General features: G+C 34.5%; 1 protein-coding gene and 1 long non-coding RNA gene across 2 annotated transcripts in view; one reads left to right on the top strand and one right to left on the bottom strand.

The window, feature by feature from the left end:
* Nucleotides 1-23,561, top strand: part of MTNR1A (melatonin receptor 1A) — a 48,733-nt gene that overhangs the window by 9,992 nt on the left and 15,180 nt on the right. The window lies entirely within an intron of this gene.
* Nucleotides 4,193-23,561, bottom strand: part of LOC116216575 — a 43,201-nt gene continuing 23,832 nt past the window's right edge. The window contains exon 2 of the long non-coding RNA XR_004159643.1: nt 4,193-7,184. This is a non-coding gene — a long non-coding RNA (uncharacterized LOC116216575). The remainder of the gene's footprint in view (nt 7,185-23,561) is intronic.

The following is a 23,561-nucleotide window of genomic DNA, read 5'->3' as shown; positions in this document are numbered from 1 at the left end:
TCTATTTTCTTATACAGGTTTTCTAATGAAATAAATGGAATTTTCAATAGTAACACTGCGTGGCAGCTCCACCATATGTTTAATTTAAGCTTAAGCCCACTCTGAAGATGTATTTATTAAAGTTACATTAAGCATTTATTTTGTGGTAGCAGTTCTGCATATTCATATGACAAGTACAGATATGTATGTGACCAACTATTTATTGTGGAAACACTAAAAAAATAACAATTATAGCATGCTGGAATGTTGCTGGAAGTAAAGAACTAACTAATGATAACTTTCTAATAATTACCTGTAAACTAAGAGAATATTATACTTTCTGTAATTAGAAACTCTGGGGTGCTACCAAGATAGGAAAATCCAGATGATGCAACAAGTAAGGTACACAGTATGACTGGAAAAATTAAATTAATTCCTCTGACACTAGTGACTTATATAGCCACCTACTGTCTGGATCTAAACTGTTTTCTTGCCTGATAAACTGTAAATTCTTTTGAGTAATAATAGTTCTGAAATTTGTATGTTTTAAAGGAGGATATGAATCATTACAGAAGTAATTACAAAAGTAATGATTCATTAGTATGATTCCAAAATTATGCTTTGGAATGCCCCTAGCCCTTTAAAGAATTTCAGACACTGCAGTTAGTTTTTTGCAGTGATAGATGCATTTGTGTAGAGTATGCTTAGTTCAGTATATTTGGGCATAGTATAAAGGAAACTTTTCAGCTTCACTGACTTTGTAGAACTGGGCAAGGAAAAGTCTTAAGAATTTTCCTTACTCTAGATTGTTGCTTCCACTAAGGACATCTCACCTCATGTTTTTTGTTTTTTTTTTTTTGATTTTTTGTTGTTGTTGTTGTTTTTTAATTTATTCACATTTTATGAAATATTCACATACAATGTAGGAAGGAATCATATAATATTCACATTGTTAGACTACCTGATATGAGGGAGATCTGTTATTTCTGTTAAATCACTATCTAAAATAATGCAGTTCTGTCCCTTTATATATTGATAAATACATTCCCTAACTACACTATAGAATACTAAGTTTCTTTGAACTCCAGCCATTACATGTGATTTCTTTTATTCTGTAGTGTTCTAGAGTTGAGGCAGAAATTTGTGAATTTATCTTCTGGGCAAGTCATCTTTTCTGAATGTGGCAAATTGTGATTCTGTTTTTCATGTTTTTCGTAGCCCATGTGTCTGTATATAGACTTGGCTGTCTTTATTGTTATATATATTTTATATATATAATTACATATTTTCATTTCTTACTTTCAAGTTTGATACTCTCGCTGTTTTTTTGTGAATGGTCTGTGAGTCTGTCAATATACAACTCAGTTTTGATCTTCCTACATATTTTTAAAATTATTTTTGTTTAGCTTATGAAATTCTTATGAAAATGTACCTTGCATGTTGCAAGAATAATAATGAAAACACCTGAGTTTTCTCCAAATAGCCTTTCTTATAAAGTGACATTTTTTTAATGTTATTCAGATAACATATGTCCGATATTCCTTGGAAGAGCATGAAATAAAATGAACTGTGTAATTAGGTGTTGTCTCATAATCACATATGGAGCTAATTTCCTACTTAAGTTTGCACAGCTGTTTTTGAATGAGGTGGTATAATGAAGATAAACATTAGAAAATGTTGGGTTTATTTTTTTCTGGAATTGTTCCAAAACATATCGATTTGAGAAGCATCAACAAGATGGCAAAGCCAGTAGAGTTCATAAGACTGTGACTTACCTTATTTGATGGCTTCCGCAGAGTAGTTCTTTCAGTGAAAATGTAACTAACAATTTGTTATTGGATTACAAGTCACTGAGCTTACTTAAATTTACTTATGTCACCTGCCTTGAAAAATACTGTCATTTCTAATTTTCACATTTTGCAGAAAGTTACTGATGAAATTTGAGAAAAGTAATGGCAAAATAACTCTGGGGACCTTTCAGTTCTTTATAGGTCTTATCTCCACTTGCTAATCTTTTAATCTAGGTACACCATGGAAATCATCAAATTAAGCAGAACAGATTATCACTAAAGAAGCAAAATTCAAAATCTCATGTGAATTCTTTTAGCTCTATCTGTCCTTTTAACCAAGTCATTAACTTCACTTTTTTGCCTGTTATTTACTGGCATCACTGAAAATAGACTTCTTGCATATTTCCACTATTTATGTCAAATGTAAGTTGAAATGATGTCAAATACGCCCCATAATGCATCTTCTCTCATTTCTTGCTCCAGTGTCTGAAGTTGATGAGGTAATTTACAAAATTAGCCCTAAATTCTCCATTTTACTAGTGAAAGAAACGTCATCTCTTCCACAATGTTTCAATAGCTTTCCATACAGCTGAAATCAGAAACTTCTCTGAAGATGCTGGATTCTGATGAAAGCAGAAGATGGGCTTGAGTCTCATTTTTCTCCTTGCTACAAGACATCAAGGAACTTAACATTATTTTGAAGTATTTAAAAATCAATGATTAAGCCCCTCAGCTTGGTGAAAGAACACGTTGCTGTACTTGATGGTGGGAAAGCCTATAGTGCCTCTTATTTATAGACTGCTTTGTCTGTTTTGTTGTGTGACCAGCATGTCTGATGACCATGTTCAGAAGACTGGCAGGTTTTCTGTGAATGTTTTGTGTATATATGTGTGTATAAACATGTATCATATATTATGAAAGTATATATCCCTGTTTATGTAACAGCCCCTATATTTCCCAGAGCAGCACTCCTTAGAGTAATAATTTCATTTTTTATTAATGCCTGCAAACCTTTAACTGCAGATGTTTAGATTTTCTTGCATCTCAGTATGTGAGATACATCTCTAGATATTAGATTTGAAGACTAATATCTCAAGTAGACTAAGTTTCTCAATCTGTTTTTCCATTTCAGTGTCATAGTTTATTTATCGGATGAAAATCCAGAGCTATTTGCCCCACTGAATTCAGCCATGCTGAACTTTTACACTGAATTGATTTTAGTAGTAGTGGCATTGCCTGCTTCTGTTGTTGTGAGTGGGATGTCTGCTACTGCAGAATTTGGTAGTTTCCTCCTTAATTTGTTTTAAATTAGCTAAAGGTCTGTTTATTTAAATGTTCTCAGTTTCTACAGCTGTGACAGTCAGCTGCAGCTGATGTTACACCCTCCTATGTAATCTTTGCCTGTTTTGAAGTCAAGGTAAAAGAAAGTATGATATTTTCTGAAACAGTCAAGGTATCTGCCTATTTAAGCCAAAATGAAGTTGATTTGATACTATCAGGTAGATTAACTTGCCTCCCTTTTAAAAATCTTTATTCCAAGCATTTGTATATAATGTCATTTAAATCTCCTCACATGCTCTCAGTATGCTTTGCATCATTGCAGAAGCTTCAGAGAAAACAGTGGATTTGGCCAGAAGCTCTCTAGATATCTTTGTTTAGAGCTTGCAGCTCTAAAAAACAGACATATTTATGTAGGAGCTGGAGCTTTACAGTGTGTTATCCACATGCACATCCTGCATCTCCTTTTACTTTCCCCACCCCTATGTCAAGTCCTTGACACATTAGAATTCTGCAGTTCAAAAAAATTGAGATGGAAAGCAAATACCAGCCTCTCTACCCTAACTGCAGAGTAGAGAGAACAGCAAGACAGTTGAGCTCTACAGGAATATTCTTGTATTAAGCTTTCCATCTGAAGGATGTGAAGAGCATATACTTCTTGCACTGTTATGTGTGTATATAGGGTTCTGAAGACCCCTAATTGATGATCGTTTTCTTTTTCTCTCCCTGATATGGAGGAATTTTTGTGTGTTCTGGGCACTCCTGACTGGGGTCCAGCTCATTCTGCCTGGTCCAGGAAAATCTGGATAGGTTAGTAAGACTTTACATTTTACTGAAAACTTTCTTGAAGCATGTTTCTTGCTCTCTTTCAGATATAGTCACCTTGCTGGGGATATGGATGACATTTCCCCAGATGTTCTTTTTTTCTTTTTTTCTTTTTTTTTGCTTATTTGTTTTTCTAGTAGTGCTTTTAATTTTTATAATGTTTCTTGTTATGCTGTTCCATTTCAACATGAACATTTTAAGAATGAGAATGCCCCAGTCAGACAATGCTGGCATATGTTCAAATGCTTTGCAGGTCTGGTGCTCAGCTGTGTACATAACCATTGTGCTTGGAACTAAAAGCTAAAAGCTATTATATTGTATTTTTTTTTTTTTTTTGGTTCTCCCTTGTTTTTCTGTGTTTCAACTGAACTTAGAAGTCAAATGTTTTTAGAGAGTGGAATATATCAAAGAAATTCAAAATTCTGTCACAAGTTTACAAGACCCAAGAATACTTCAGATCTTCATCTTATTGCTGCACCTCCAAAAAAGCAGAGCATGATTGCTGTATTAAACATCTAGGGAAGAAAATAATTAGCTTCAGTGCCAGTTACGCTTGAGATGAAGAGACAAATATATTTTATTTTCTATCCAAATGCTCAAGGCACTTCTTGTTCAAGTGACTTGACTCTTCCAATAAGTAAAGTATTCAAAATGAAGTTCCTAAGACACATGTTTTTAACAGTGGTAACTGGAAGACTTTTCATGTCGCTGTATCTTCATGCCTAGCTTGTCTGTGTGCCAGTCACTCAAATACATAGATTTATCTGAAATAAAAATCAGTTTCAACACACTGCATTACCCTTTGGCTTATCCTTAGCTGCTTGAGTTGTCACAAAAGTCAAATTAATAGAGACAGCTGCATTTCATCAAAATTAAGTTTGTGGTGATGTTCTTTGAGTACTGACAGGCTGTGCACATCAACTGCAATCCAAAGTTCAGAAAGACCCTTAATTACTATATTTTCTGGGATGTATTTTGTTGTATTAATTTCCAGGTGATCTCGCTACACAATTTTAGTGCTTCTTTTGCCCTATTTTTGAATAATTTTTATATGAGAGCTCTTATTGATGTTATCAAATGTTTTTTTCCAAAGGCAAATGGAAGGTTGGCAGAAGATAAATTTGACTATTTCCAGCAAACAAATGACTTCACTCTTTTGTTCCATGGAATTCCTTTCCCTTATCATGTTATTTAAGCTAAATGACACTTTCCTCCTACAATTTCCAGGAGTTTGACTTTCAGAAGAGAAGATTGTCTCTTGTGAAAAGAGATGGGGTTACTACCTATTGGATGATCAAGTCAAATCTGCCTGACATGTATGCTTTGCCAATGAGTATCATTAATACTTGCATGAAGCAGAAAGCCTTTTCAGACTCCAGCTACATTGCTGTTAGACAGAATGCAAAAACATTTTGCATCAGTTGGGTTTTTTTTTCTTCAGCAGTTTGGAAATTACATAACTGCAGTGATTTTTACCTGGTAGATTGCAGTAGCTTGAAAATTATCTCCTGGGTTATGATGGTACTTGAATTCTGAATGAAACACATGGCCATGACCTTAAAACAAATAATTTAAGGTGATTAGGAACTTAAAAAAAAAATAGAGAGAGACTTTGCTTCTAGTTCTCAGAATAAAATGTTAATAGCTCTCATCATACTAGATGTGTCAGATTCTACTGGAGTAAGAGCAAATATCTGTACTAGGAATTTCAAGAAGGTATCTAGTCTGCCTCTTGTCCTACGTAACAGAATTGGCTCCATCAAAGTGAGCCTGAAAATTACCCCCTCAGTCAATTAATTACTGTATTTCAGAATCTGCTTGTTTATTTCTGTGCATAGAAGTCATGGAGTACAGACTGACTGTGCATATACATGCGGTAACTACTTTCTTGTTCTCTACAGGAAGCATTGTTTCTCTTCTAAAGTCAAGGCATGTAGCTCTGTGAAAGAAAGCTAGCTTCGCAAACAGAAGGACCTGGGTTTGATCCCTGACAACTTAAGAGTGCTTTTTTAGCTGAGAGAGCTGCTCTGACCTCATTTGGCCCAATCTGGAATACTGCATCCAGTTCTGGGGCCCTCAGCACAGCAGACATATGTCTGGAGGAGGTTGGAGAACTGGAGAACCTCTCTTATGAAGACAGGCTGAGGGGAGCTAGGCTTGTTCAGCCTGAAGAAGAAAAGGCTTTGGGGAGAACTCATCATGGCATTTCAGTATTTAAAGGGTGTTTATAAACAAGATGGAGACCAACTTCTTACATCTGATAGTGACAGAACAAGGTTGAATGATTTTAAACTAAAAGAGGGGAAATTTAGTAGGTGGAAATTTTTTACTCAGAAGGTGGTGAGGCATTGGAACAGGTTGCCCACAAAAGTTGTGGAGGCCCCATTCCTACCATTCCTCGAGGTGTTCAAGGCCAGGCTGGATGGGGCCCTGGGCAGCCTGATGTGGGTGTAACTCTCCCCATAGCAAGGGGGTTCAAACTAGGTGATCTTTAAGTCTAAAAGGCTCTTTCCTTTCAAAATATCATCGATCTTTGACAAGCCTCTTTGTCATATATCTGTGTCACATACAAAGATTAAAAACATATTCATTTTCCAATAAAGAGAATACAGTAATTTGAGAAATATTCGCTTCCCCTCTATTCTTCACCATAGACTTTATGGAAAGAACTCTCAAAAGACTTGCCAATTTGAAACTAAAATTTAGCTTGGATCCTATGAACCATATTACTGAGATTTATGACAAAAATATCAGCATGTGTTGGAATGTTTGAAGTTTTGGGAGGCAAAATCTGTAACTTAGAGCTATGTTATATTTTTATGCTTTGTGATTGATAGCATTTCTTAAAAGAAAAAAAAGACCATTTAATGATGTTGCATCTATTTTAAGATGAATACATTTTCTTAATATTTTGAATACAGTAAAATATGGCTTAATCTTCAGTGTTAAAACTGAAGGTTCTGTACCTTCTAGATGTGCTCTGAAAACAGTCTTCATCTTCTCTTTGAAGTTTTTTGTTTTTTAGTTTTTTTCTTCCTGGATATTGTCAGTACTGTACTGATGTTAGTGATCCATAAGTATACCAGAATATTCAGAACTTCATTATGAAGTGTCAGTAAGATTTATTCACCTTTGGGTTCAGAATCCTTCTTCCTTTCTTTTTTGGTTTATGTGTATGAACTTTAATTTTTTGTATTTGTAATGATGACTAAGAAAAGCTCCTTGGTCTGTTGATACTTGAATAGCATTAACAGGATTCAGCCTTGTCTGATTGCTGCCTGGAACAGTTCAGTTTGCTTATGCAGTTGACATCTAAAAGATAACCAAAAAATAAAAAAGGCAGTAAGCATGATTTTAGTTGCTTTTCATTCTGCTAATGATCGATAGGGTACATTTTGTTTCTTCCATTGCTGATTTCTCAGACGTTTAATTAATAAGTTCCAAGCATGAGCTAAACATGAATAATCCTAGAAGGAAAACGTTCTCTTCTACCTAAATAGCCCTTTTTAATGATTCTAGGACTGACAAAAGCCATCCAGCTTTTTCACATATGTCTGATCATTTTCTTACAAAAAGTCTAAGTTTTATCAGTCATTATTTTAAAGACACAAGGTGGTACCTCTGCAAGAAAAATTGTTCTTTGGTAGATAACTCTTTCTGTTAGTCTTGCTTAATCCTGAAGTCTGATTACAAGCACTCTGTTTTGAAAGTTTTCCATCAAATTATAAAATAATAATCCTTAATACTTAATTGAATACAAAGTTATTTTATATATTGGAAGGAATGAATAGTAATATAACAGTTGATTGTGTAGCAGATAATGTTATCAGCGTTAAAGTTCAGATGTTTGAACTAGGCTAACACATCAATGTTCAGTAAAGAAAGTGAACTTCTGCAATTCAACCCCTAAATCAAATAAATTCTTCATTTTGATCCAGTTTTGTTGGGGTGTTTTCCTAGACTCTTAACCTTAATCAACTTCTGCTTTACAGTCAGTGGACAGCTAAGCCCATTATCTTTGCACCATTCAACCTGTCAGAATTTATTAGCTTGCCATCAACAGAGAATTCCCTGTACAACTAATTGCTTGTTAATTCTTCTTCAGCAAACTCAGGAATTTTGTTAAAGAGCCATTTTAAGCAAAGTATGTGGTTTATACTCCCTTTGGCAGCATTTAGGCAAAGGCTCAACAAACATCAGATTTTTACAGATTACCCAAGCTCTGTAAAATTTTATGCTTTTCAAGATTTTGAAAGTAATCCGTTAGTAGTGATTTTGGCAGAGGGTAAATACCACGATAAAAATAATACTTTGTGATTATTGCATTGAATGTTGTTTAGAACCTTTTTCCCCTCAGGGTGATTATCTTCATTAAAATACACTAAAAATAAAATGTTGCAGCATCTTTCAGTTTACAAATTCTGTAACAGCCATTGCTTGATGTACACAGAACATATTTTTCTGAGATTGCTATGGGCATTGAAACCTTCTTCTATTGGAATATAATTTCTATGTTTTTAAGCCTGAGATACTTTTGCTACATATCTCCAGTGGGATTACCAATATCCTCCATAACTGAAAATCTGCTACTTGATTTCATTTTTGTACTGTAATGCTATGCATTTTAAACAATGAAAATCTTCAGAATTGTTTTTAAGTTTAGCTCCAAATCAGCTCTAAAAATTGTGAATCTTTTCTTGTGGCCTTAATAGGAGAGTCACAATAAAATAATATGTCATATGTGGGAATGTCTTCTCCTGAATGTATCCTCCTCCACAAACATTTTCAGGCTAGAAGATACAGTTGCCTGAATAGGGAGTTTTGTCGAAGGAATAGGCACAAAAATTATGGCAACTACAGATATTTTAAATGCAAGTAATATGTTTTGGAGATTGAAGAACAGTGTAGAAATCTTATCTTGCACTCTGTTTACTGGCTTGCTCTGTTTATTTTAAATTTCAAACTCTCCAATCTATCTCTGATTTTTTAACTAAGAATGAGTATTTGGCACTAATTTTCTTTTATCTATGATTTATATCATAGTTGCTCTCTTTTTTGGAATGTCATTCATGTCTTCTGCTGTAGGATACCAGCTAAACTACTTCAGTTAGGAGTATACTATCAGAGACCTCTGTAATATCAATGGGTGCACCTCAAGAAAGCTTGTCAGCTGAGACTGAATTCTCCATTGTTTTCACAGTGTCTCAGAGGTTCACAGAAGGTTCAAAAAAATGGTTAACAATAATGGGCACTGTTGTGACTTTTCTTAGAGTCATCATTTTTCATTAAGCTGGCTGAAAGTGGCACCTTTCTACTAGGAGCTACTTTGATTTTTCACTTTATTACTTAAATAATCACATTTTTAAAGAACATGGCATGCCTGTATCACTGAAAGAAAAATGAAGGCCTATTATAATAGAGAAGGAGCAAGGTAAGAGGTTTCATTAAAAAGGTAGGAAGTTTTGATTGTCTTACTACTGAATGAGACTTCCTTACAATGATACCAGAAGCCAGAGTAATGAATGTTAGAGATGTGAGTTGGAACAGAGGTACAGAGGGACAAAAGAGGGAAAGAGAAAATGGTCATCCGTGTAGAACTACTGATGATGTATGGTAAAGGATTGAAGCATCTGTGAGCTCTTCTAGTGAAGGCAAGAAGGATAAGCAACTGAAAAATTCCCAAATAGTAGAATGATATGAAGAGTGTGTCCTACTAAGAGAACATCTCTGAAACAGGAGAAGAATAGAACTGTCAGGTATATCTAAATAAATTAAGTTCTCAAATAAAAATGTGTTTAGAATTAAAATATGCCAGAATGGTCATTTATCTGACCATTAAGTGTAGAGATTACTTTGTTTTTTAAAAGAAGATATTATTGGTCCTTTATTTTCAATGGGCGGGAAACAATGGAAAGATTTGGAAGCTGAAAAGTAAACCTCAGTGATGAATAGTAAGTTTAGAAGAGCAAAGCTAGATTTGGAAAAAGAAAATAAAGAACTTCTGGGGTGTCCTGTGATTTTTTTCTCCAAGAAATAATAAGACCTGTAAAAAAAGTTACTAGGAGGAGAGTAAAGTGCAAAATGAAAGACAATCTTCAAGAAAAACAAGTTATTAAAGAACAGAAAAATCTGGAAGAGTAATTACTTGCTTCAGAAAGTAGAATGAAGATGTGTCAGAAACTTTAGAAAGCCATAAAATTTGCTTCTTTTTACTCTAATTACTGTTTTTTTTAATGATTAAGTGAACAACAAACAAAAAACAATCCACCACTGCCAAAGAAAACCCCCACCAACAAATAAACTGAAGCTAGCATTCACTTATTTTTCACCTCTAGAATTCTGTGTGCAAACTTTATAGATCAAGGTAAAGACTTGTCAGAGCTTCAAGTGTTTCTAACTGTAGAATAATGTCATGGTTTTATGATTTTTGATTATCGGTATTCCACATCAACATCATGTATGCACTGGGAGTTAAGAGTTAATGCTCCAGTTCCATGGATCATGAATAATTCTGGGTACCTGGTTCTCAGAAGAGAAGAATTACATTCTACATACCCCAGAGGACTTTGCATTGTTCTGTTTTCGTTTTCCATTCGGAGGAAAAGATAAAACTGTTTGCAGATCATGAGACATCCCCCTCTCTTCTTCCCTTTCTGCTCATCCCAGCAGTATGTGTGCTCACTTCAGCATTAGAGTAAGGCCTTTGTTTTTTGTTTGTTTGCTTTTTGGTTTTGGACACTTTCTCATTTTATTTATTAGATTCAATTCCAGTTATGTGGTATTATATTGTGTTATCTTGCATTCTGATTTTTTTATTATTATTATTATTTTTAGTAAATTAGCTTTCCTTCTCAGATCGTTGCCACTGTTCTGTTTTTAGGGCCATCTCTCTACCCTTTTCCCTTTCCCTGGGCATGAGTCCATGGCTCCCCCTGCTCCATTAGTCCTGGAACCGGGCAGAACTGGCCCATGAACCATTGACATTTTTGGTGGAGAATGTGGGTGTAGGCGTACTTTTAGAACAAATCTCTTGTATTTTAAATACATAATTGTTTTTGACACTGTTCCTTTCAAATATTATGAAATAAGAGATTACTACTTCATAAATGGTAGTAAGATATTTGTTTGCTCATTACTGATAGCTGATCATATTTTATATTCATTTTTTTTCTCTCTGTTTAAAAGAAGAAAAGTAAAAGGAAATGAGAAACAATAGAAGAACATACATTTCTTGGTAATCTAGCTGTTTCTTTTTTAATACTCCTTTGTTTATTCATGTGGAAAGTTGTATCTTGCACTCTTGTTGCTTTAAACTCCATAGAGCTAATGCAAACCACTAAGGAACAAATAGGAATATTTATTTCACGAATCTTTTCCTTGATATTTTTTTCTGTTGCATTTTCACTGTATGATACATTTAATCTGAGATTGTAGGATGTCTGAAATAATCCTGCAGTTTTGAACTAGTTTTAACAATGTTTTGAATTTACTTAGCAGATGTATGATAAAGGTGTCATTATTCCCAATTACAGTCTTCCAAAGATATCCGTTATGTTTGCTTTGGGTTTGTTTAGATAGATAGATAGATAGATAGATAGATAGATAGATAGATAGATAGATAGATATAAAAGGGCTTCAAACAACCAATATTTTAGCCATAGACGGACCTCAGTTTACTATTGATATGCCTCGGTTTCACAGACATCCCTTTCGCAATCCAAAGCACATAATATTTTGAATGGGAAGGGGAATATAGATTATTTTAGAGGTATAAACACACCATTAAGTTTGAGTGTTCTGTGGCCAAATATTTAACAAATATCTTTATTCATCTTATTATACAGTATTGTGAGTAGATGATGTTTGAAACACTATCTTAAGTTAAATTAACTGTATTTTCTCCTAAAATATATCCAGGAGTTTAAGAAGTGTGGTAAATCATCCTCCTCTGATTTGTGTTCTGTATAAATTCATATTTGCAGCAAACATTTAGTTTAAAGTAAATTTAGCATGCAGAAGTATATGTGGAAAGCCTTTTTCTCTTCCATAGGAAGGTATTACATTAGTATTGTGCACCTGCTCTTCTCATCAGGTACTAAATGCTAAATTTACTGAATTATTATGACCCAGTATTAGTTCGCAGAGATTTCAAAGTCCCAAAACAAGAGTAGACTTTAAAATATTTAGAAGTGCTTATGTTGTGACAAAACTGCAGTCTATTTGTAAAAGAATGTTGTGGAGCAAAGAAAGGCAATGACAAAGCCTTTATTTGAGAAATAGATGCTATAGGGAAATATATCAAAGAGGAATTAACTCACCCCTCCCGGTAACAGTTTAGAGAAAGTGACAAGCTGAGGGATGCGACCCTCCCCTGTTCGTACAGTCATGCCGCAGCAGAGAAGGGTTGGGGAAGAAGGGGAGCCCGTGCAAACTCAGATGGCATGGGAAGTATCGCAGAGACAGAAGGGGTGGCTCTAGACACTCCCCCCCCTCCGGGCACTCATGTACTCACATAGATCACCCATTGGTTCAGGCTGTGACCTTAGCATTCCACTACGAAAGGTATACTTCCAAATGAACTCCTCAAAGTTGAAAGTAACAAGGGGTTACACAAATGCCAGAATTCCCTCAGTGTTGAGGTCCTATTTTTTTCCATTAATTTGTGAACACAGAGAGCATTTCTGGTCGGTCCTGCATTTTTGAGCAGCTGAATAGAATCTGTAATTTTCACTTTCTCCACCTGTGGTTTTTATTTATTTTTGTCTTAATTTCATTAGAATTATTTTGGGATCTCCATCCAGATACTCCAGCTCTTAGGTAACAGGAGCAAGTTCCTTCCACTCTTACTCTCAGCAGCTATAGGAGATGTTGCATCTCCAAACAGACAGAAGATTCTGGAATGTCAGTCTTTTATTAGTTCAGTTTTCCATTACTTTAAAAACCTTAAGCAATTCACTTTCATAAAGCAACCTCATAACTATGCAAAATCTTATTCTGTAGTGCAGACAAGAATTTTAAACGGCTGATCACTTTATTTTAAATTACACAACCTTTGAACACTGTTCCAACAGCATGAAGCCATTTTTTAACTAGGAATAGAAAATTTACCACATATCAGTTCTCTATAAATTTAACATTATTTTCCAAGACTTCTGTTTATTTTATAGTGAGTTTCTCTTTCAACACTCTTCTGATTTGATACCAACTGAGAATATAGCAGAATTTCATCACTGTTACTTTCTATCATAGAATTGTAGAATGGTTTTGGTTGGAAGGGACCTTAAAAACCTTCTAGTTTCAATCCCCCTGCCATGGACAGGGTTGTCAGCCACTAGATCAGGCTGCCCAGAGCCCCATCCAACCTGCCCTTGAATACCTCCAGGTATAGAGTATCGTCAACTTCTTTGGGTAACCTGTTCCAGTATGTGCCCACCTTCTGAGTAAGTTCATTTCCCCTTATCACTATCAGACCATGTAAAAAGTTAGTCTCCCTAGTTATTATAAGCTCCTTTTAATTCCTGGAAGGCCTCCTCAGAGAGATCTCTTCTCCAAATATGAACCTGTTTTATCATTATTTAACAGAAAACAGATATATATTTATGCAGTTTTTTTTCCTTATTTTCTGAAAAGGAAAACAAAAAAGCAAAAAATAAAATTTAAAAAACCTCCTAAAAAATCCATGAGCTTTGCTTGCTTTTTCTTTCAGATTTTATTTTTCTTTGATGAATACAGACCAATGTAAATGTGTGTTTGTGTGTACACATTTACTTGCATTTAAAATTTTATTTTGTTATCAATTGTGTTCCAAAGAACAAAGGTTTATTAAAGCCTACTTTGATTCACTGAAATGAAATACATCACTTTGATCATTCATTATTGCTAACCTCATGTATTTTGTTGGCATTAAAATAAAAAAGCAAATGTAGTGTGATTTTTGCTTAATGTAGAAATCTTATTTTTAGTTTAGGATATATTACCTATTCTTGTTGAAATGATAATCCAAGTAGAAACATTCAGTTCTTTTAAGAAGATAAAAACAACTAATTACAATAATTTACAATAAATATTGATGGCTTAAAAAACAACATCTGTAATTAATATTTGATTTACATTGGGAAAAATTCAGAACTGCAATTGAAAATAGTAGTAGGTACGATTAGGAGTATGAAATAGCTTCATGTTTATTTATTTGAGAATTCTGAGCTCCTGTGCACATCTTTAAAAAGCACACCTGTTTATTATAAAGAACATCTATGTAACTTGTATACAGACTGTATGTGAAATGGGAAGATGCTCTAAAACTGAAAAAGATAAAACTTTTTCTTCTCTTTCTGCTACTATTCCATGTCATTTTAAAAGTGAAGGATGTAAAATATAGACAGATTTTATTAAGAGTTTAAGTAAAACACCAAACATCATGAACTTTGCACTATAATCTGAGAGGTGCTACCATGAGGAATTGCAAAATCTTGGAATTTGGATTTTCTCAGTACTGCATAGCCAGAAAAGATTGACTTCATCACTCTGAGAATGGGAACAGGCAAGAAATGGCGTATGTATACTCCAGTTCTGTGAACAAATAGGCAAGCAGTTATTAGGAATAGGAGGAACCATGAATGTCGCCATTAAGGCAAGATTGAAAAAATCACAGAAATTAAGTATTCTGAGCTAAGATTTGTAGAAAGAGTTAATAGTAGTGCTTGGAAAAGACTTTCAAACCTAGACTCCTCTCACCAAATCTCAAGCAGCAAAATTGAAGTGCAGTTCTAATTACACACACTAGGTTTTAGTTTAATGTAATTACATAATAGACTGTAAATTCTGTGAGAATGTATGTTTCATGTAGAAGATTAGAAACATATTGTTTAATCTGATTTCTTTTTAATAGTATGCATTACTTACTGACTATCCAAAGAGTATTCTCTGAATGCTAAAAACAGGTCATAATAGTAACATTTGAAGCGGCAATTCATGATTCTGATAATCTATTTGCCAAACCGCCCCACAGAGATGGGAAAAAACCATATGCAAACCATGTAAGCTCATAGCTTACATGCCTGCTTTTCTCTGCTCACTATCCAGGGCTCAAATATAAGAGATACATACAGGAGGTGCTCCCAGTTTTTCTTCAGTCTCTTGAATTTAGCTGCTGTAATAAATGCCAGTATCAACCTATGGCTTCACTGTATTAAATTTATAGAGCCCACAGAGACAAGCTCAGATGGAGTAATTCAAGCATTGAGTTCAAGTTAACACATGTTGGCCATCCCCCAAAACCATTTCTTTATAGTGATGTTATTGATCCATCTAAATGGATAGAATTTCTCTTACTAAATATTCACATTTTCAGTGAGTTCCAATCTATATTTGTTGTAATCAGTCTAGCTCAGTAGTGTGATGTCACTTTAGCTCATCTGAAATTTTTGATAATGTCTTTTCCAATATTTATTTAATAAATTTTAATTCTTATTTTAATAAATTTACCTCAAGAAGAAAATTATCCTTAATTTCAGTGTAAGAATTGGGTCTGATATTAATTCTTCATTAGAAAATAATTTCAAAATAGTTCTTTAAGTATAACTGAGGCTTCAATGTGCGTTTAAGAAGAGCCTCTATAAATCGATTATTATAGTTGTTCAAAACTCCATTCAATTACTTGCAATTTCTACTACCAGACACTAGAGGGAAAAAATGTACCACAACTTTAGACAATTAAGATGCAAACCAACTCTAATTTGTTCCATTTTATACATAACTTCTCAGAACCAGAGCGCAATTGCTTATAATAATGTTTGTTAAAGATTTTATAGTTCTAGTTCAAAGAGATTAATTGTACAGTTACTAAGTCATTGAATTAAAACTCAAGAAAATGGGATTCCTAACACTATACAATGAGCAGTCGACTGGTATTAAGATATAATAAAGCCTTATTTGGTAATCCTTACAGAAGCTGACAATCTATTAAAATATAGAAATGTTTTGTCCAGGTTATAACAGTGGGTCCTTTTCATTCCCTTCTTGTATGGAATTCTTATGAACCTTGTTCTAAGTACGTATTTATTCACAGAAACTGCAGTTCATCATTGCTAGGAAACATTTTAATTTTCATGAGTACTATTTTAAGTGTGTGATCATCCTGTTTCCAACTAGTTTCCTAGTTTTTCTTGAACTCCACTCTATGTTCTTTTCAACAACAAAAAGTAAAGAGATAAAAAAGAAAGGCATAGTTAGACACTTGAAGAATCCAAAATGAAGAATTGGTAAACAAACCAAGTTCAATGATGGTTTCTCCCCAACAGCTAGCTAATCCAAATGCCTGTAGGCATGGACCACAGGGGATGCAACAAATATATGAAAGTATACTCCTCAAACTATGCCAAAAAACACACTAACCTAGACTTGGAATGTTTGCAATACTAAAAGACATACAGTATTATAGGATAGTAGTAACAACAGTGGCATATTATCTACTCTCTATTCAGATATTCACACATATCTTTATCATAGTTATCTATAGTTTATTTATTGCTGGTGTAATAGGGACAACTTGGCATTATGCACCTGTATATATTAATTTGTATTTGTATGTAAGCATGACTACATATATGTGTAAAAACTTTTATTTTCCTCTGGCAGCTGCATAATTGCAAATACAAGTTGTAAGATCATTAATCTAGAAAGGAATAAGGGGACAACTCTGTGGAAAAAGCTGCACTTATCCAGGAAAACCTTCATTTTTTTCTCTAACTTCTGGCTTTCAGTGTCCTCCTATTCCCGAGACAATTTTAAGTTTTGCAATTAGTTTGTCGATTGCAATTACAGTGTTTTTCTGTGCTGAAATCAAAAGCAATAAAGCTTTTGTTATTGAGCTCAAAGCTATGTCAATTCTTAATCTCTACAAACATTTCTGTGTAATCTAGAAGAAACATAAAAATATATTTTGTTAATCTACTAACAAAGATTAAGTGCAATTCAAGCTGGATTAACCTGCATTCTACAGAACTGATTTCTGCTGTATTCAGAGTTAGGCTTTCTCTTTCATAGTACTGCTGATAATCCTTAATGGCACAAAACATTGCTGAGAGAATTAGTACTGCTGTAGCTGAAGATCAGTACAGAAGGAAAAATGAAAGATTTGGCACACTGCTTCTTCATACTGCTACTACTGTATTTCTCTTCTGATGCAGAAAAGTGGCACATCTGCTTTCTATTTATACAGAAATAGTTTATTTATCTTTGTCTATTTTAAATGCCTTCAACAAAGAAATATTTCTACACAGAAGACTGTTTTTTGGTATTTTTGGAAAGTTTATTTTTGGTCTAGTCAATCTCATTTTGCAAGAATGACTCACTTTTGAATAGATATGGATTCCAAGATCCTAGAAGTTTATGCTTATCTTTTTCATTATTTTGGGGCCATAAATCTTTAAGTCATCTCAGACAAAGTATGAAATTAATTTTCTAACAATTAAGAACATAATAATTTGTAGAAAGGCACTGAATCTTTCCGTGATCTTTTTCCCCATCTGTTTCACAGCTTTTCTTTGTACATTCATCTTACATTATTAAGATACAAATATGGTACTTAAACACAGGTGTCTAATGCCATCTGAGGTTCCATGAGGTATTTGAGATAGATGTCTGTATGGAGCTAGGAAACATAAACAGCACATGCATGGCAACCATCTCCTGAAGCTGCAGCCAGAGACAAGGTACAGTACCCTACAGTCTCACAAATGACACTAGATGCTTGTGTTTAAGTAACTAAGTCCACTCGCTGCCTGAGTGTTCATTATCAAGGATTTTTAAGTACAAGAAATTTCAAAGAATTGCAGGATCACCTAAGGTTGAAGGAACATCTTGGTATATCTTCTAGTCTGCTCCCTCTACTTGAGCAAGGTCAGCAAGAGTAGGTTGACCAGGATCATGCGTAGTTAAATTTTGGACATCTATCTCCAAGCATGGATACTCCACATCCTTTATGCGCAACGTGTGCTAGTGATTGATCATCTTTACAGTAATAAAATATTTTCTAATGTTCAACTTTATGAAGCAACAGAAATCTTCCTTATGGTAAGATTATTTAAATAATTAATGGTATCTTTAAATTAAATGTTTTTAATGATGGTTCTGATTGGTCTTTGCAGAATTTTCACTAGTTGTGAAAAAGTAGCCCACAACAAGTGGGCATAATTCTGCTGTCAAATATGCAAATTCAGTCTGATTTAATCATCTTGTCTCAGAAAAACTTAAAACCAACTGTGAATTTTGAAGATTCTGTCAGACTTCCTTGGATGTGGTTAATTCTAGAGACACATTTCGCGTACAGATATGATCTGGACTTGAACCAAAGTTTTTATCTATATACTTTGTAGCTTAATGAAGAAGAAAGTGTTTAGAAGCCTAATTCCCCAACTTCAATTCCTATATAAAATATTTACGTATATTGTGTCTAATAGAAATGTTTGAGGACTCCAAACAAATTACCTCTACCATACATCCCTTCTTTCCAGCAGAACTTTTTAAACTAAGTCATTCTGATTTAGCTGATTACAAGCTGTTAATTTAGTGCATAACTCATAGCTAAGAAAATAAAGACTTTTTCCTAACTTATTATAAGGGGTCTTTCTTTAAAAAAAAAATAAAAAATAAAAATGTATTATACAGTATTATAAAGTGTATATATATATATATATACACAGTATATATAAAGTATACAGAATAAAAAGTAGATCAATATACATTGTTGCTAACAAACAGCATTCCAACTCTTGACATGATTAAAATTATCTCCCAAATACTCTGCTGTTTGTATGTGCATATCAAATACATAAAAACTAATATGTCATGGACTTGCAAGAAAATTGGCCAGAAATCTCGTGAATATTGAACTGCTGCAGCTCCCAATAGTATGGGATTTGTGAGCATGTAAAGTAAATAGACCCCTGAAATCTCAATGTCTCATAAAAGGAACATCTGTTCAGGTAGAGAATAGAAGGATGTTCCTATGGTGAAACACTGTAACCTCTGAGGTTATACTGGTTGTGATAGGTAGCATCTGTCATTGAGGCCTTGTTTCAAGTGAGCATTCTACATGCTTCGTTTTTGAGTTCTTTTTTGTTTGTGCATATTGTTAATAAATTGTCAAGAACTAAGAAATATGAGTATCTCATATAATTATGAATGAGATGATTTAAAGAACATTCTCATCCAGTGTGAACACATACAAAGAACGATACTACTGAAAAATAGTCCAAAGTACAACCAGATTTCTCTGGACAAGTGGATATTCTCTAGTCTTTCTGAAAATGTGACACATACAGATCTAAGAATGATCCTACCAATTGTTTGATATTTGCACTGTTCCATTGTTGTTGTTGCTGTTAAATAAAAGTTAAAAATAAACTAATCAAGGATGCGAACATCATTTTTATTATGGGTTTCTGCTCTTACCCAGGCATAATACTGAAATAATAAGATAGATTTGAATATAACAAGATTATAGTATACACATCTGGGTTTTGGAAGTTCTATCTGAGATCAGTCGTTATTTATTTTATATCTGGTTAAGGAGACATTTTCAAAAATACATGACTTGAGATTTGAGAAATTGCATAATAGCTTTATTCTTTGGACCTGTAAACCTGTATGGTTTCCTCATAGTTACTGTGATTATGTTAACTCAAGCAAGTTAAAAACTTATAGTGTCCTGGAAGCTTTTCTTCAATACAATTGTAAGGAAAGATATAGAAATATCATGTAACAGAATTGCTTCTGTTTGGCTTGAATGTACCAGAAATTGAACAATATATCCATCAGCAGTACTTCTGCAATGGTCATCACAGTTAGGATACTCATCTAGTGTGAAGCTCTTTTTGGAGATTGTGACATCACTGCATATTAGCACAAATACTGCCTTTTCCTTGCCTCTTCATGGCTGGCCCATGCCAGACGAATACAGGACTATAACTATGGAAGATTCACTGAGGCTATTAAACCCACAGTATTAATTGTATTCATTCTTAAGCACAACTGAGAGCAAATAAGTCATACTGTTTACACGTTAGTTAACTTCACAGAAGATGTCAGGCTTGGAAAACTGGTTAACTTCAATGGCTGCACTAATGTTAAATGATGAACAAAGCATTTGGCATTTAGAACAAGAAATCACTTGAATTTGAATAATTGTAAGCAGGCATAGCACTAAATTTCAGCTAGAGTACTTAAGGATTTCAAATATCTAACATATAATATCTTTCACAGTAATTCTAGAACAACCTCAATGAAATATTTAAATGTGTTTACAATTCCAAGATTATCAATTTGGTGTATTTATATTTCAGATTTGAAACACTAGTAGCAACTATATAACAAATACAACCAAATTCATTTTACTTTGCAAATGTCATTAACAGATGCACCTAAAAATAAAAATATAAGCGCAAGAAACTGCCCATGACTAAGTGATATTCTTTCACATCTCTACTAGACTAGCAAATAAGAAACATTTTCCTTCAGAGGCTGCCTTTCCCTACCAACAGTTCATCACCAAGAGAAAGAAAGGAAGCAACAAAATTCACCATAGAAATGCCTCATCCTTCTGCTTTTGGAGCAGACCTCACCTTCTAGAGCTAATATGTTCTCCTCTTCTTCTCCCTTAAACTGAGGGAATGAGAAGAAATTAAAGAACCAGAAAGGAAGCAAAGGAATGGGGAAAGCCAGCACCTTACTGAAGGCATTTTTAAGAACTTCAGCTCCTGGATGAACTTTTGCTAAGATGGAGAAAGACCTGCTCCACTTCCTTCCTGCACCAATGTTTTAGAAAGACAACGCACAAAAGCAGAGCAAAAGTAATCAGTTCCATTTTGAAAAGAGATATTCTAATTTCTAGCATTTCTTGACAGTGAACTGGATATTGAAGAGATGTTCAAGCAATTAAATTAGTATTACACTCTTGACTATTATTGTAAGTGGCAGAACTGTTATTTCTACATCCTTTAAGGATAATAGAATTTTTTCATTCTCATGTCATTAATATCCTGTGCATTTTAGCTTATTTTTGTTCACACAGATATAGGTAGAATGGAGAAGAAAGCTTGACTGTCAGGAAAAATGTTAATTCTTTTAAATGTTATGTGAAGACACCAAAGGAAATATAGTAATACATTTTTTTAAGTGTTTTTAGTGTCTTTTATTTGACTATATACCTAACAGTAATTGATTACAATAGCATATGTAATACTGAGAATACAAATTTTGTCCATGGAGTGATACATTAATAAATAGATAATGGAAAAGATTAATATGGGAAAAAAAGACGAGAAAGGGGGAAATAGAAATGGTAGGAAGGAAGTTTCATTGGACAAAAAGATATTATGAAGCTGCACAGTTAGGCAAGGGCAAAATCCAATCCTGTGTTTGTCATTTAGTGCTTGACCTACTTGAGATTGTAACTAACAGTTAGCTACATTACCTTTCAGAGAAGGGGTAGGGGCAGCTGTGGGAGATGGCAGGCTCTCTGATTTGGATTTGGAAAAAATACACAAGGATAATTGTTATATTTATGTGAAGTTGATTGCATTTTTTCCATCTTTTTGTTCTCCTTTTTGTCTAATTCAGAGAAAATCAAAGAGCTAGGTATGGAACACAGAGCTATGATGTTAACTGCATGAAAATTTGTGGCTCTTACATACCTTCAGCCCTAGAACAGATTGAAGAAAGCAAGCAAACCACTTTGTGCAAACTGACACAAAGAAATGGGCTCTGATGTTTCCTGTGGAACACAGTCAAATTCTCTTTAACGTACAGGGTACATCTTTTTAATGTACAAGCTAACATCCAGTTCCTCTCCTCAAAATAGCTGCTCGATTAATAAGAATTGAACTTGGTAATAACTGCCTTATGCCACTGAACAACTTGCATCCTCCCAAAAGCTTTCTTATTTCTTTTCCAAATGGATCTTGGAGCAAAAGTGTATCACGTCTCATAGGATAGGATTTACAATAAGTGAATAGTAACTGAGAAACAATACAATATAATTTTCCTGTTAAGAGCTCTAATTTAAATTTAATGGATTCCAAAAGTACGTATTCCTTTGTGACAAAATCTTTTATCCCTCCACTAGAGCTGGATCAATGGGCTGAGGCCAATTGTATGAGCTGCAATAAGACGAAGTGCCAGGTCCTGCACTTTGTTCACAACAACCACGTGAAATGCAACAGGCTTTAGGCTGAAAAACTGTATGGAGGAGAAAGATCTGGGGATATTAGTCAAAAGCCAGCTGAACATGAGTCAGCAGTGTGCTCCAGTGGCCGTGCAGGCCAACATCACCCTGATTTGTATCATAAATAATGTAGTTAGCAGGATCAGGGACATGATGGTTCTTCAGTACTTGATCTGGCGAGGCTGCAGCTGGAGTCCTGAGTTCAGTTTTGGGCCCCGCACTGCAAGAAAGACACTGGGACCCTAAAATGTGTCCAGAGAAGGTCATCAAAGCTTGTGAAGGCCTGGTGGAGCACAGGTTCTGTAAGGAGCAGCTCAGGAAGCTAGGATTGTTTAGTCTGGACAAGAGGAGGCTTAGGGAGACCTCATTCCTATCTCCGTGAAAGAAGGTTTTAGTGAGGTGGTGGTCAGCCTTTTTTCCTTAGTAATTAGTGATAGGACGAGAGGTAATAGCCTTAAGTTATAGCAGGGTAAGGTTCAGGTTGGATATTAGGAAAAATCTCAGAAAGCATCATAATGCATTGGAATAGCCTTTCCAGGGAAGTGTTGGAGTCACCATTCCTGGAGATTTTCAAGAAAAGGCTAGTATGATAGTATGATGTCAGCGATGGGCTGACAGTTGAACCAGATGATCTTAGAGGTGTTTTCCAACCTTAATGATTCTGGGCATCTATTATTCTAGAACTCTTATTTTCTTCCACTGTTTTTTCACTTATCTCAGCAGCTAGTCACATAAAGGACTTTTGCTGTGTTGGCACATTTCCATCTGTTTTATACACTGTTCTTCCCACCTTAGAGACTTCTTCAGCAGTATGGAACAGGTTCTTATTCTTAGCAATGCTTGCTTATCAATGAAATAATCTCCAAGTTGACCTGATACTCAGACAATTCATCATCAGAGAAAAGGCTTGGAGAGCAAGGTGAGTTAGACACTTGGTTAGAACGGCTTGTTTACTGACTTTTATACACATAAATTTCATCCTATCCTAGAAGAAAAGGGTTGGATGTGTTTGTTCATTCACTTGAAGTGGAAGTTTGTCATAGGATTTTAATTCCACAAAGACTTAAAATAGACATTTTTAGGGAATATCTTGAAGATGAAAAGCTTAGCTGATTGTCTTTTCTTCTCTGACTAAAGGCATTTTCTCTTTTCTTTTTCTCTTTCTCTTTCTTTGCATGCTATATTTTGTTAATAAGGTGTTTCAGTTTCAGCTGGGACTGAGGTTTTTTTCTTTTTTTCTTCCTAGTGTCTGGTATGTTGCCATATTTTGGCTTTTGTAGAAAAACTATGTTGATAACACATCGATGACTTGGTTATTGCTGAGCAGTGTTGTACAGAGTCAAGTATATTGAAACTTCTTGTACACTCGTGCTAGTGCAGGGAGATGTGGGAGCACAAGGATTTGGAATGGGACAGAGGTAGAACAGCTGACCTAAACTGGGATGTTACATACTATATGATATTAA

Source organism: Meleagris gallopavo, chromosome 4 (assembly GCF_000146605.3).
Source record: "Meleagris gallopavo isolate NT-WF06-2002-E0010 breed Aviagen turkey brand Nicholas breeding stock chromosome 4, Turkey_5.1, whole genome shotgun sequence".
Lineage (NCBI taxonomy): Eukaryota > Metazoa > Chordata > Aves > Galliformes > Phasianidae > Meleagris > Meleagris gallopavo.
The sequence above is the reverse complement of the archived record's forward strand: the minus strand, read 5'-3'. Positions and strand labels throughout refer to the sequence as shown.